The 16,289-nt window shown below is 42.1% G+C and overlaps 1 pseudogene; it reads left to right on the top strand.

Moving 5' to 3' along the window:
* The window catches only part of LOC147087292 (Fc receptor-like protein 5), a 76,400-nt pseudogene extending 68,552 nt beyond the window's left edge, over positions 1-7,848 (top strand).
* Positions 7,849-16,289: the final 8,441 nt, after the last annotated feature.

The following is a 16,289-nucleotide window of genomic DNA, read 5'->3' as shown; positions in this document are numbered from 1 at the left end:
ATACCCTTTGACTCTTATTCCATTAAGTGTTTGCTACTTACTGCGTGACTGATGGCAGAACTAAAGCGCTAACCATTGGATGGTTTTACTTCTCCAACTCCGATTAAAAGTTTGATTCACTCGCTTTCTCCTGTAGTTCCTCATCGATTCTATAATAGTGCAAGATTAACCCTAGGGAAGTTGAGAAAAAAAAATATTCACGTTACAGACTTTAACAAAAGGTCATTTTAACCTGGTAAGCAATAAGCAAAACAAACAATCTGCTGTTTGAAATATACAACAGTTCAGTCGGCGTCTGTGGAGAGAGCAGGATGTTGTGACAAAGGTCTGCGCCTAAAAAATTAGCTCAACTCATTCTCTCCTCGCATGCGCAGTTTTGACCCAATGACCAGAATGAAACTTACAGAATGAAACTGACTAATTTACGTGCAATCTGTTATATTTTTGCCGCCAGCTGGGAACAGTCGCTTTGTCCCAGAACACGGTTAATATCCAATGAAAGAATCAAAGAATGAACGAGGCAACTAATCAATCGAACAATGAGAATCAGCTTCGTGCTGCGTCATGTTCTCCCAATGCATTGTGACGTCAACTGCATGCCAAACCCCCGCCGACTTTATTACTGATTCGCTGATATTGCAGCACTGATTTAATGCGGGTCATTTATTATAAAAAACAGAGGAGGAGAGAACGACTTTGAACATCTGAGGCACGTTTTCGAAACAGTGAAAATCCAAGGAACCGCTAACATTAAGTATCGCGAGTGTTGGAAATGCTATGCCATTTTATGTGAAGAGACAAGGGAATCTGAGGTCGTTCTCCTTAGAGCAGAGAATGTTAAGGGGAGATGTAATAGAATGGTTCAAAATTATGAGGGTTTACGATAGAGCAGATAAGGAGAAACTGATTCTACTGGCAGTAGGGTCGATAACCACAGGGCACAGATTAAAGATCACTGGCAAAACACAGAGGGGAGATAAAATTATTAAATAAACAAGCGAGTTGTTGTAATCTGGAATGCACTGCCTGAAAGTGAGGTGGAAGCAGATTAAATAGTAACATTCCAAAGGGAATCGGATATATACTTGAAAGTGATAACAAAATGCAGGGCTGTGGGGAATGAGCAGAGGTGTGATACTATTTGTATAGCTCTTTCACAGGCACGATGGGCCAAATGGACTCATTCTTTTCTGTGCAATTCTATGATATTATATCAACCTTTTAATTTCTTATGTATTTTTTCTGCTTTGGAATTCACTTCGGATCCACTGCCTATCGGTGGCTTCTGTTCAGCTGCAGATTATCTATTTTTTGTAGAAACTATTGTTTAACTTGGTTACGCTGTGTCCCTTTACCTCACTTAGATAAATCCTTTGCGCTGGAGGCTGGTGTTGGCTCTGCTGTGGGTCTGATTCTCATCTTTGTTCTGTTGGGTGTGTGCTTCTGGAAGAAAGGTGGGTTAATCAACATGCATTATCCGTTCATTACAGACACGCAGACCATGCTTACTGCCGCCTCTCCATGAACACAGTACTGACAACCTCCTCCAACCATCTCCCACTTCACCCATAAGCTCGGACTGTAAATATTTGGAAATCGTAGACTGACAGGCGAAATAGCGAGGGTCGAAGCAGAAAGGGTCCTGGGTAGAAATGCGTCTTTGGTGGAAGCACATAACGGGAGTATTTTAAATAGCCGCCTGTTATTTGCTCCATCCGATATTTAGTATCATTGATTTCAATAGAATATAGATTTTAACGTAGAATGGGCGGCTCAACGCTACTGCTAATTTTGAGCAACTGCATTGCTGGAGCACAAATGTGTCTGACTTGACCGTGCAAGATGGATGATATCGCATTTGCCACCTATGGTATTCCTCATGTATGGAACTGAATGTCCTGTGGGGTGTAGAACATGCTGAGTGAGCGATACCGTCCATTTTCCTTTATCAGTCAAGTGGAATTCCAACCCACAGTGTCACATTGTAACGAATGAATCGAAAAACTCGGTATTCTTAGTCTGGAAGGAGACGGCTGAGAGGTGATGTTGTGGAGGTGGCTAGGGTAGTACATGAGTATGGAGGAGGAAAATGTGCAACACAGCATGGAATGAAATTATAGTTTAGCGGAGCAGGAGATGGGCACTGTGTACAATGGAAATCCTGCCTGAATTCGACCGTTTCCCACCGGTGGGTTTATTTAAAAGTACCCCCTTCGGGTTCCTTCATAAAACATTGGGTGGTTGTGTCGGGACAGTTATGGTGCTGGGGCACAGGTTTCTGTGTCCAAAAGACCTTTTCAGCTCATTGACTCTACTCTTATTTCTATTTTGTAAACCATTATTTGGCTCAGATTTCTAACACTTACATTTTCTTCTCAGGGAAGTGGAGAAGCAGCAGAGAAATTAGGTGAGATCATTGACTGTTGAATTGACAATTACAACCACACCTGGCCAAGATAAAACTCAGATGCAGATGTTCAGGAATAATTGTACCCTGTATACTTCACTTCCTTTTCATATTAGAAAGAAACTCCCCCACTCACACTCACGCACACACTCCAACACGCAATTAGACGTATATACATACATACACTCACAAATACATATATATATACACAGACTGGTATACATAATCACACACATTCACACACAAGAACACATATATTTTCTCATACGTTCAGTGAAAGACACAGATACACGCTCATAATAAAGCATACACTCCAACTCAAACACACAAATATTAAAACACACATACACACACTCAAACACACAATCATAATAAAACACACACACACTGAAACACACACACAATCACACACACTCAAACACACACACAATCACACAAACTCAACCATATTCAAACACTAATCCAGGCAGTTTTCACTTACTTCAGTAATTTTGTTTGCATCTGCACTACATCCCTTTAAATGTGTTTTTGTTCATTATCTCATTAAACTATAGCCTTTCTCATCTGGGGATCCCATATTAACGACAGCTCAATGAGAGATGAAATCCCTCTTTGTGCTCACTGAATCGATATCGCGAATCGGTTTGTGATGATTTCATCAAATTCTTATTTTTAGCCCAATGGAAATTCTGCTCGCCAAAAAGATTGTCCAACGGGAGGAAATATTCACAAACTATGTAATGGTGCCGCTCCACATGGTGAGAGCAGGAGATAGGTCCTCATTAATCACCCTAGACGTCAAACTAATCATTAGTTCCAGGGTAACAAGGAATAACCTGGCCTGGGAACAGTTGGATAAACACATGTTCCAGGACGTGGGCAGAGAGATACTTCTACATATAACATGGGATCCATGTCTGAAATCCAATCAATACCTGTATCAAGAATTTAATGATCTGTGCCATCGAAAATAAAATGATTAATTGACGATATATGTTGTTTTAAGGAACACAGCGCCTCCTGGTGACCAAAGCAGTGAGACCCTAACATGTAAGTTCAGTTTTGTATTCGTACATCCAAAATTCTCCTTTGCATTTAGCTTTTCTTGCAGTTAACGAAAAGGAATGAACACAATATTATTGTTACATTTCTAGTAACCGTTTGTAGACATTTTATTGTATTAGCAAACCAACTTTGAATCACATATACTGTCAATCATTCTGAAGCATTTAGTGAATCTGACCAAGAATCAAAATAAACTCTGAATATATATTTTCATCATTCAATGAAAGTGATTTTTCAGACAGGGAGTGATGAGGGACTGTAGTCAACAGATGCAGAGAGGATAGTCGGAAAGAGGTCGCTCGACCCGGCACATAGATGTAAAACAAACCCCTTTTTTATTCCGACCCACTGTGCTAATTTGTTTCTAATAGGAAATCTGATCATGCATTTTTTTAAATATTTATATATTTGCAGTACAGTAGTGTAATAGATGGCAATTGCTGAAGCAAGTGGAGTCGGTAATAGCATCACAGGTTTTTGCAAACATGCTGAGAAGCTGCACCACGCCACCACTGGTGGATAGATGTAATTACAGTATGCCAAATTTCTGTCGCAGATTTTGATTCTACAAGTGAATCAAGCAGAGGAATTTATCATGAGCAATGTGAAGCAACTAATTACAATCGGAAGTGCGATTTATAAAGAGCACAAAAGATTTGTATGGTATTGCTCATCGAATTCGCAGTGCAATAGGCATGTGGAGTCCGGGCTAAGTAGAGTCTTCAAGTGCAGCATTGCAGGGTCATCTTCTTAGGGTGTCAGTCGGAACCGAGGATGACTTGCTTCCACACTAAAAATTAGTTCTCAGGTGACTACACGCTCTGTCAAAGGTGGGGCAGACGGTGGTTGAAGGGGTGGGTTGGTGGGCTGCATGGGTTGACGTGCGCTCCTTCCAATTTTTGCTCTTGTAGGGTAGTGAATTACTGGACCGGGGTACACAGATGTAATTAAATTCCAATGTTGGCCGTCTTTCCCTTTTGTACAATACTTCACGTTTTATTGTTATTTAATGATAAATAGCAAAACCCTTTCAAAGATGTGAAGCTAACACATTGGGTTAGGAGGAGCACCGAACTTCTTCTCCAGTAACTTTTAATGCGTTGTAGTGCCACCCGTGGTTAGATGGTGTAATAACAGTGTGAGACATTTACATATAAAGTTTCCAGAATAAAGGATCACATAGGTTATTATAATGAGAAAAGATTGAACAAAAATGATGACAACATTTTTACAACAACAAGTAAGATTTTGTAGAGAGGTAGCAACATGCCTGTATGATGTAAATATTTCGGAATCAAGTGTTTCCTTATTCAAATAGCTAAAGTTATTATCATGGATAAAAATGCATTAATATTCAACAATCGAGAGTTTAGCACTCATTCAGATCACAGGACAACTCTAGATTAGGCAAGCTATCGCTGCATCAGCGATAATCCGAGAAACATCAAGTCATACAGTGAAAATCTACTGCCCATGTCGAGAGAAACCTCAGCCAACCCATCCACTTCCTGGAGAAACCGAGGAATTGAGAAGGGAAGCTCAGCATAGGAGATGCATTCACTTCCTAGTGGATAGTCAAATACCCATTGGTAGTTGTCAATGGCCAGCTAGTTCCCACTATTGAGTGTGGAGATGGTGTCCCATCCATATGATGATAAACAAACCCTCCATAGGAATAAAACTCTTTAATAAAAGAGGGAAATGCTCTAAGTATTTAAACATCAATCCATTTGTTATTGTGTTTTGTTTTGTTTAGATGCTGTTCTTAACCTGCAAACATTGCCGAGAGTAAACGCTGTAAGTTAAAAATGCACTGGGATTTTATTTTTCCATTGATGTGGACTTTTATCTCGCTCATTCCATCTCCTGGAACGATGTGTCCAAATATTTGTTGCCTTCAGAGTTCTTCTTCTTTTGAAATATCACAATTGCCTTGTCCAGTAATTAATATACATGAGGACAAAAATGTTTTTGATCACACTTCAATATGTCTTTAAACGGCGACAGAATGATGTCCAATGCAGAATAATGAACGGATCTCTATTTTTCTAAGCGGATTGAACAAATGTATTTGCAATAGAACAATAATATTTGAGGGGTGAGGTGTAGATTTGGGCCCGCTATAGGAACTGAAGGGAAATTACAGAGTTCAATTACCACGAATGCAGCTGCAAACACACTCCTGTACAAGCGAATCTAGGCAGTGTACAGCATTTACAGTTTAACAATTGGTTAATGTCTGGAATATGCAGAGCATTTTGACATAAACAAGACCATTTTCTATTTCACCCACTGAACCAACATGCGGTTTCCACATCTTACACACAACATCCTAGTATCCCACCTGGAAAGTTAAGTTGTCCCTTCATTTTCCGATGCTGTCAGAGATAGGCGCTGGAACTTTTGGCTTAGAGTGGGCCTAAAACAGTGATCTGGATTCAGCCGCCCATTTTACACCTTACTGATGTCCCTTTCCATCGATGTCAAAGTGATCGGTGGCCGAACCCTTATCGTCCCTTCAGCACCTCTGATCAAGTAGAAAATTCCTCCCGCTCTCTGTTTCCATCATGTCCTGTTGCCCTGCTGCTGCTCGAGTGTCCCTTCTTGTTTTAAACAAACAGCATTACCTGAGGTGAAAACTTCATCTGCAAATGTAACCGTTAGCAGACAGTTAATACCCTTTAGAGCAGTGCAATATTCCCCGTTTAATACTGCTCACTCCAACAACGCTGCTTTTGACATTTTTCGGCTTCTGCCTTGGAGCATCAGCTGATAGAATTTCGCTGAACTGTTACCAGAGTGTAGTTGTTCGATTGCTTTTCTGACCATTTGCACCATTCCTTTCAGAGTCAGCGAGACACCGTCCAAAACCTCGGTGAGGACTCCGTCCTCTATGCAGCAGTGAAACTCTAGAAGACCAGGCACATCCATCTCAACAGTACCGGACAATGCCATGGTCATCAGCATTTCACCCATTAAAATATTATTCAGCGAGACTTTGTGTTTGCAAGAAGCCATCTATAGAAATGTAATCTGTGAGAAATGTCTGACCCCACTCCAGGTATTTAGTTTACTTTGTGCGTAATTTAAACAAACATTTTAGAACATGGTAACCAGGAGCCGGCCATTCAGCCCCTCGAGCCTTCTCTATGGAATGAGATCATGGTTGGTCTGAACGTCAACTCGGTTTACCCGGTTTGTGCCAATCATTTGATATGCTGACCTAACAAAACTTTTCAATCCCTCTCTCGAAATCTCCTATTGTCCCCCAGCACAGAGCCTTTCTGCGGGTAAACTTCTAAATTTCTACAAAACTTCGCGTGAAGATGTGCTTCCTGAATTTGCTTCTGAGCGGCCTACCTCTAATTTTATAATTACCTTGTTATAGATTTCATTACCAGAAGAAATAGATTACCTATAGCCAACCTATCAGATAGTGTAAACATTTTAAGAACCTTGATTAATTAACACAATAATCTCCTGTACTCAAGGGAAAACAATCCAAGTCAATGCAACCTATCCTCAGAATGTAACTCTCTAAGCCCCGGTAACATTCTGGTGAATCTGCGCTGCACCCCTTCCAAGGCCAATAGATCCTTCCTGAAGAGCGATGCCCAGAAATGACCGCAGTATTCCAGACCGGGTCTGACCAAGGATTTGTACAACTCAAGTTTAAATTCCATCCTTTTTGCCATGTTCCTTGAGATAATTGTGACTGAATCGCTGTTTCTGTGTAGCCGGGCACAAAATGCAAACTTGGCCCCCAGTCCATGAATTTCAATAATCGATTAACCACCGGATTGGGGGCTATCAATTTCGCCAATACTCTCGGCACCACCTTGCAGCAGTAGGGTAGAAGCGGTGTTTTAGTAAAGTAAAACTTCTTACTAAGCTTGCACATTACAGAACGGACCTCACTTTGGGGAAATTAGAATAGATCAGGAAACTTCATGAACATCTTTGCCCTCTCCGCTACTGCTGGAGTTTCCTCCAGGAAGGCAATTCTGCTCTAAATAATTTGCTGTAAAATATGTTTTTGCTTTTACTGCCTGGGTGCTAAGTTTCACCATAGCAGAGCGCCGAATGTTAAATCTGGCGCAGAGTATCGCGCGCACCTTGAGGAATGGGATTGACTTTCCTTTCACTGATAAAAACGGGGTTTATTATGTTAAAACTGTGCGATTCCCCTCTGCCCTGCCAGAGTTTCCTCTCTGCGCTCTGCCCGGGTGATGCTTTGTTGCAGGAAATAATTATAACTGTTAATGGCATGGAAGATGATTTAATAGCTTTATAATAGCATATGCATTTGAGCGTACAGCAATGTCATGTGTTCAATATCTGAATAAAGGCATTACAATTTCGCAGAAGTCTAATTACACAGTAGTGGTGTTTGTTTATTTACTACAAGGTCCCATGAGGTTTGAAAGTCCAATAAAAACAAATTGCATTTATATCCTTTCCTTAAACGGTCCAAGGTGTTTCACAGGAAGGTAATCAGAAAAAAATTGAGATCGAGGTATCTGAGAAGATATATATTCCTTGGCTCACCTAGAGTGCAAAAATCAATCTGTCTCAGCCTTGAATATGCTCAACGAATCAGCATCCACAGCCCTCTGGGGTAGAGAAGTCCAATGATTCATAACCCTCTGAATGAAGTTATTCCTCCTGATCTCAGGAATGAATCTATTGAACCTTCGTTGCACCACTCCTAAGGCATGTATATCCTTGCTCCGATAAGGAGATCAAAATGGCTGAGACGTTAAACCGAGTCCCCGCTTACTTTCTCAAGTAGACATAAAGTATCCAATGGCACTATTCGATAATGCGCAGGGGAGTTCTCCCCTGTGTTCTGGACAATGTTTGTCTCTCAACCAACATCACTAAAACAGATCATCTCCACCTCATAACAACAGAAAATGCTGGAAAAACTCAGCAGTTCAGGCAACATCCGTGGAGAGAAATTTGAGTTGACGTTTCGGGTCGGAACCATTTTTCAAAATTGGAAAGAAATTAAATCGATCGAAGGCAGGACTGCGATCGACAAAAGGAGTAAAAGAGACAATAAAAGGTATTCGAAAGCAAACGAGATGGTTATAGGCCGGTGGAGACAAAAGACAGCTGAGATTAGGTGTGAAGTGAACTAGCAGGCAAGAGACAGCTGCCAGGTGAGAGGGAGAAACAGAAGGAAATGCGGGTGGGAAGGAAGACCCAAAACAAACGGGTGGAAAAAATTAAAGTAAAAAAGTGATAGGGGACGAGGTTATGATCTGAAATTGTTGTACTCGATATTGAGTCCGGAAGGCTGCAAAGTGCCTAATCGGAAGATGAGGTACTGTTCCTCGCATTGCACTTCGTGGGACATTGCTGTGCACAAATTGGATGCCGCATTTCTGACATTGCAACAGTGATTGCTCCTCAAACGTACTTCATTTGCTCTACAGTGTTTCCTGAGTTCGTGAAATGGAAGACTTTATTTTTTCTTTCGACTTTAACAGGGTGGAAATACCTTGCCCTTACTAAAGCCCCCACAAAACATACTTTCCGCCCTCTTTCACGTCCACACATCTCCACTAACGGGTGGGTAAACCTATATCGCTCATGATACACTAGCTCCCAAAGATAAAATTACAAACGTTGTGTGGACCAGCGGTCAGCGCTTTGTAAAAGTGAGAACTGAAGATTGGGCTGGAATCTGAACTGTGATTCAGAAAGTGGGAGGACCAATCATCGGCAGCCAATGAGGAACAAGAGGGGCTGCTCGCTCACCGTGGACACCATCACATATTCAGGCACTACCCATTGAACTGAGCTGTTTCTGGGAGCCTGAGATTAACTCCTGCTCCGATATAATTAAATGTTTGGAGGTGATGAGTCTGCGGGAGAGGCGCTCAAAGAAGCAAACAGCAGCCCTTGGACAGCAGCGCTCCTCTCTCTGTCCAAGGTTTGCGTGCTTAGCTGTCAGTGTGGGTGTAGCTCAGTGGTAGAGCGCATGCTTTGAATGTATCAAGGTCACGTGTTATAATTTTTAGTCTCTCCAAGCACATTATGACTGTAATTATGAAAATATAATCTCTATTTTCTCTGACAGAGAGCCAGCTGCCCAGCGATACTGATGGCTCACAGCTTTTAAATACTTTTCTTTTCTCAAGGTTTCTGCTCCTCTTTGAATATTTCAAAAACAGGTCTGTTGCATAAATGCAATGACCAAGGTTTAGTTTCCAAGCTGACATTCGATCTTTGAATCAGCAAGTGAGATGGAAGAACCACAGGGCGTCAAACAGGAACTAGAGCTGTGGCTGCTCGCTCAGCATTGTGACGTCACACAATCTGGCCAGTCTGTGACTGTGGGTGAAGAGCAGCTTCGGCCCACTGAATGTTTCTGGAGCCTCAGCTGTTGTAACCTGCTGCCCTCATAAAGCAACATTCAGCAACTGTGGTTAAAGAAAATGCTTGGAGATGCAACTTAGGCTCGCATACCACTGAGCTACATGTCCGGGGCACCAAGCTAATGACATCAAGGATAGACGGACTGAGTTCCTTACTTTCTCAATGCCAACATTCATTTGCTGGACTTAAAATAAGCTCCTTTTTTGCTCCAAGTATGTATTGAATATGTGCACCTAATACAACTGTGGGTGAAGAGAAGAAACCAGGGCTCAGCACAGAAGTGTGAAAGGGGCATTGAGCAGGAAGACATGGGGACTCCTTGGGCTCCTCCCTCAGGGAAAAAGGAGACTAAGAGGAGACCTCAGAGAGGCCTTTATCATTATGAAGAGATAACAACATATAATCATAGAATCTTACATCACAACAGGGGCATTTGGCTCCGTTGTGAGAGTGTCGTCTCTTTGAAAGAACAATCCAATTTAATCCCACAGCCCACTATTTGTCCCATAACTATCCTTCTAAGAACATATAAGAAGTAGGAGCAGGAGTAGGCCATTTGGGCCCTCGAGCCTGCTCCTCCATTGAATAAGATCACGGTTCATCTTCTACCCCAACTCCACTTTCCTGCACTATCCCAATTCCATCAATTCCTTTAATATCCAAAATTCTATCGATCTCTGTCTTGAATTTACTCAAGGATTGAGCATCCACAGTCCCCTGGGGTGATTAATTGCAAAGATACACCACCATCTGAGTGAAGAAATTTCTCCTCTTCCCAGTCTTAAATGGCCGTCCCCTTATTCTCAAACTGTGACCGCTGGTTCTATACACTGCAGCCAAATGAAACATTCTCGCTGCATCTAGCCTGTCGATCCCTGTAAGAATTGTATATGTTTCGAGAGAATATAGGCCTAGTCTACTCAACATATATTAATAGTACAATCCCCCTATCCCAGCAATCAGTCTGGTGAACCTGTGTTTGCACTCCCTCTAAGGCACGTGTATTTTCCCTTAGGTAAGGAGAACAAAAGTTTTCACTGACAGTCTGAATGCTTATCCTCACATGTAGCATGTACATTGCACTTGTTCACTAGGATCAGTTTCTGAGGATCCTCGTTCTCTATCTCACATCAGTTCCCTTTAGTCAGTCCACTATCAATCAGACTAATCCCGTTGTAACCCTGTAGCTCCCTACGAGGTGTTACCGAGATCTGGAGCAAACTGTTCAGATGCTGCTGCCGACTTCCTTTCGTTAAGTTTCTGCTCATCTCCCCTGTAAACATTAAAAGAAACTGCAGCAAAGCAGCAATTGTGAAGGTTTTGTGACCAGACCAAAATCCGATGTCCGAAACAGAAAGTGAGGTGGAAGAACGACAGGGAGTCAAACAGGAACAAGAGCTGTGACTGCTCGCTCTGCATTGTGAATACACACGAAACCGTCAGCCAGCGGCTGCTGTGAGCTGAGATGTTGAGGAGTCCGGGTTGATGAAGAGCAGCTCCGGGCCAATTCAATGCAGCTGGAGCCTCAGATGTTGGAACAACTTGCTGCCCTCATGAAAAGTGGATGTTTAAACTCGTGGATGGGGTGCCGAGCAAGCGCACTGTAATCAAGGGGAAAATTAACGGGCACTTGGGAGCTTTAAATTAGTGAAGTAGAGCCACCACGAATTTTTAAAAGGCAGATCGTGTTTGACTAATTCAATTCAAATTTCTGCTAAAGTAACAGGGCGGATTGATGAAGGGAATGCAATGGATGTTGTCTACATGGATTTTAGGAAGGCATTTGACAAATTACCACATAGAAAGCTGGGTACCAACATTGCGCCACATGGAATAGGCAAGTTAGATATGGAATTGGCTTAAGGACAGAAAACATCGTGTTGTGGTAAATAGTTGCCTTGCAGACTGGAGAATCGTAGACAGTGGTGTTTCGCAAGTGTCTGTGTTGGGGCCACTGCTTTTTTGAAATGTTTAAATGACCTGCATATTTGTATACAGAGTAGAATTTCTAAAATTGCTGATGACACCAAACTTGGGGGTGGGTGACAAACAGTGGGGATGATACCAATAGACTGCAACATGACATAGATAGGCTAGCAAAATGGGAAGACAAGTGGCAGATGGAATTTAATACAGAGAAGTATGAGGTGATGCATTTTGGCAGAAATAACAGGGAGGGGCAATATACACTTCATGGCACAGTTTTAAAGAGTGTGCAGGGAGAGAGGGACCTGGGAATTAATGTGCATACGTCCTTGAAGGTGGCAGGACATATTAGGAGTGTGGTTAGCAAAGCATATGGGATATTGGGCTTCATAAATAAAGGTATTGAGTACAAAAGTACTGAAGTTATGATGAACGTTTATAAAGCACTGGTTATGCCATAACGGGAGTATTGCGTTCAGTTGTGGTCACCACATTTAAAAGAGGAGATTAACACAATAGCAAGGATGGATATTAGCACTAATTATGTGGTACCCGTAGGGTTAGAGCTGACACTTACCAAGGGGCAGAAAAATATAGTGGGAGTTGTATACAAACACCCAAAAAGTAATACTGAGTTTGGGGCTGACATTAAACGGGAAATTAGAGAAGCGTGCAATAAGGGCACAGCATTTATCATGGGTGACTTTAATCTACACTTAGATTGGGCTAACCAAATTAGTAACAATACTGTGGACGAGGAAATAGTAGACTGTATACGGGATGGTTTCCTGGACCAATTTGCCGAGGAAACAACTAGAGATCAGACCATCTTAGACTGGGTATTATGTAATGAGAACGGATTAATTAGCAATGGTGTTGTGTCCGGCCCCCTGGGGAGGAGCGATCATAATATGAAGGTGGAGAGTGAAATAATTGAATCAGAGACTAGAGTCCTGAATTTAAATAAAGGAAACTACGATGTTATGAGGCAGACAAAGGGATTAATTAATAGGGGGAAAATATAATATGAGAGTAAGCTTGCAGGGAACATCAAAACGTACTGGAAAAGTCTTTATAGATATGCGAAGGGCAAAAGATTGGTGAAGTCAAGCGTAGGTCCCTTGCACTCAGAATCAGTGGAATTTATACTGGGGAACAAAGAAATGGCAAAACAATTAAATACATACTTTGGTTCTGTCTTCACAAAGGAGGACACAAATAACCTTCCAGAAATGTCGGGGAACATAGGTTTGAATGAGAGGGTGGAATTCAATGAAATCAGTATTTTTAGGGAAATTGTGTTAGGGAAATTGACGGCATTTAAGGCCGATAAATCCCCAGGGCTGGATAATCTACATCCTAGGCTACTTACAGAAGTGGCCCTAGAAATAGTAGATGCATTGCTGGTCATCTTCCAAAATTCTATAGACACTGGAATAGTCCCCATAGATTGGATGGCAGCTAAATTAACCCCACTACAAGAAAGGTGGTAGCGAGAAAACGGGGAATTATAGATCGGTAAGCCTGACATCGGTATTGGGGAAAATGCTAGAGTCCATTATAAAAGATGTAATAGCAGAGCACTTGTAAAATAGTGACAGGATCGGACAAAGTCAACATGGGTTTACAAAAGGTTAATCATGCTTGAATAATCTACTGGAATTTTTTGAGGATGTATCTAGTAGAATATATAAGGGAGAACCAGTGGACGTGGTGCATTTGGACTAACAGAAGGCTTTCGATAAGGTCCCGCATAAGAGATCAGCTTGCTAATTTAAAGCACATGGCATTGGGGGGAATGTATTGAATTGAATAGAGAACCGGTTGACAGACAGGAAGCAAAGAGTTGGAATAAACGTGTCTTTTTCCCAGTGGCAGGCAGTGATTAGTCGGGTACCACAGGGATCGGTGCTAGGACCACAGCTGTTCACAATATACATTAATGATCCAGCCGAGGGAACTAGCTGTAATATCTGCACGTTTGCAGACGACACAAAGCTGGGTGGGGGAGTGTGCTTTGAGGAGGATGCAGTGAAACTCCAGTATGATATGGACAGGTTGGGTGATTGGGCAGATGCATGGCAGATGCAGTACAATGTGGGGAAATGTTAGGTTATCAACATTGGTGACAAGAACAGGAAGACAGATTGTTATCTGAAAGGCAACAGATTCGGAAAAGGGGAAGTACAAGGAGACCTGGGTGTCCTTGTGCACCAGTCGCTGAAGGTAAGCATGCAGGTGCAGCAGGCCGTTAAGAAGGCAACTGGTATGTTGGCCTTCACAGCGAGAGGATTCGAGTAAAGGAGTAAGGATGTCTTGCTGCAGTTGTACAGGGCCTTGGTGAGACCACACCTCGAGTAATGTGTGCAGTTTCCGTCGCCTTATCTGAGGAAGGATGTTCTTGCCATGGAGGGAGTGCAGCAAAGATTCACCAGACTGATACCTGGGATGGCAGGAATGACGTATGAATAGAGATTGGGTCAATGAGGCTTATATTCGCTGGAGTTTCGAATAATAAGGGGGGATCCATTGAAACTTATAGAATTCTAACAGGACTAGACAGACGAGATGCAGGAAGGGTGTTCCCGTTGGTGCAGGAGTCCAGAACCAGGGTTTACAGTCTAAGGATAAGGGGTAAGCCATTTAGGACTGAGATGAGGAGGAATTTCTTCACCCAGAGAGTGGTAAACCTGTGGAATTCTCTACCAGAGAAGGCAGATGTGGCCAAATTATTAAATATATTCAAGAAGGAGCTAGATATATTTCTTAAGGCTAAAGGGATCAAGGGATATCACAGAAAGCAGGGACCAGGTTCTGAATTTGGATGATCAGCCATGATCTCATTAAATGGTGGGACAGGCTCGAGGGGCCGTATGTCCTACTCCTGCTCCTATCTTCTATGTTTCTTTGTTTGTATGTTTCTCAGAAGGATGTGAAGACACTTGAGAGGGTGCAGAGGAGATTTAACGGTGATGGGGGATCTTAGTTACAAGGACAGGTTGGAGAAGCTGGATTTTTATCATTACAGCAAAGGAGGTTGAGGTGTGACTTGATAGAGGTGATTATGACAGGTTTGCCTTGGCTACACGGGGAAAGGCTCTTCCCAACAGCTGATGTTACAATGACTAGGGGACACAGATTTAACCTTTTGGGCAAAAGATACAGGTGGGATGTGCGGAAAAACGTTTTGATTGAGCGAGTGGTGACGATCTGGAAGTCGCTGCCGTTAGAAGAGGCTGGAAGTGGAGACACTCAAATTTTTCTAATGGAGACTGGATAGGCACTTGAGGGAATTAAAGTTTCAGGGCTACGGGGTAAGAGCGGGGGAATAGCACTGACTGGATTTCTCTATAGACAGCCGGCAAGGACGCAATGGGCCGAATGACCTCCATCTGTGCCTTTATGATTCTATGACTATGTTTGAAACGATTGCTTAAGGATTCAATGCCGCATGCTCCCGAACGGAGATAATCGGCCACAGAAATGTCCTTATGACTGTGTAGGTATGAGGTTAATTTAGAACAAATTGTTTATACAATTAAGTTAATTCACATCTAAAAACAGGCTGTGCAGTGCGATTTTGAACTGAGTGTGTTTTAAACAGAGTAGTGCGAGTTGAGTGAATCAGGGAGTTAGGTGAGGAGTGGGAGGAGGAGTTCCCTTGCTTCGCCTTTGCTTTTCCTAACATTTCACCCTGTAGGAATTGGTTCTTACTTTACACCAAGTAAAGAGCTCGAGAGCAGGAGCAGTCAAACAACAACTGCAAAACCACTAAAATGACCTCACAACCATGGAAGGAGCTGATTGCTAAGTAGGACCTGGTGACTAAATGTACATTCCAGTCGTTAAAGTAAAAGTAAGGTCTATAGTTTAGAATAAGTAGTGTTTAAATAATATAAGGTCCCTAGTGTAATTAATGGCCCAGAAATTAGGGTCGGGGGCTTCCCGCGGGTGCAAGCCCCCGAACTACACTTACCTAGCATGCCGACATTTCAGACCTCGGCCTGTGTGGAAGCGTCTGTGGCCCGGTCCAGGTCCCGGCGCACTGTGCTAGCGTGATACAGCGACGTAGTTAGTTCGATGAGCCAGCTGGGATCACGTGAGTACTGGGCAACTAATCGGAGGTTGCAAAAGTTCATTCATGAGTTTGATAGTAAGAACTGTCAAACTCATGAAAACTCCGGGCGCCCAAAACAGTACTTAAACTTAAAATAAAAGTTAAAAAAATCCCACTAATTAAATGAACTATTAATAACATTAAAAAACTATTTTAAACAATTATTCAAATTTCGGAAAACATTTTTTTTCACGATATCTGGTCCAAAAATAAACTTATCTTACTGTAAATTCTACTAAAATAATAAAATTGTGGAAAAAAAATTTAAACTTTAATTATTGGACCACTTACCTTTTGAAATGCAGTCCTTATGCCCAATTTTTACATTTCTAAAATCTAAAGACTTACCCGCACGGAAAAATCTGTAAAAAAAAACGTAAGTGCAAA

This window comes from Somniosus microcephalus, unplaced genomic scaffold (genome assembly GCF_052327205.1).
Source record: "Somniosus microcephalus isolate GS21.2 unplaced genomic scaffold, FLI_Smic_1.0 unresolved_chr6, whole genome shotgun sequence".
Taxonomy (NCBI): Eukaryota; Metazoa; Chordata; class Chondrichthyes; order Squaliformes; family Somniosidae; genus Somniosus; species Somniosus microcephalus.
Note: the sequence above shows the minus strand (reverse complement) of the source record. Positions and strands in the feature narration are given on the sequence as shown.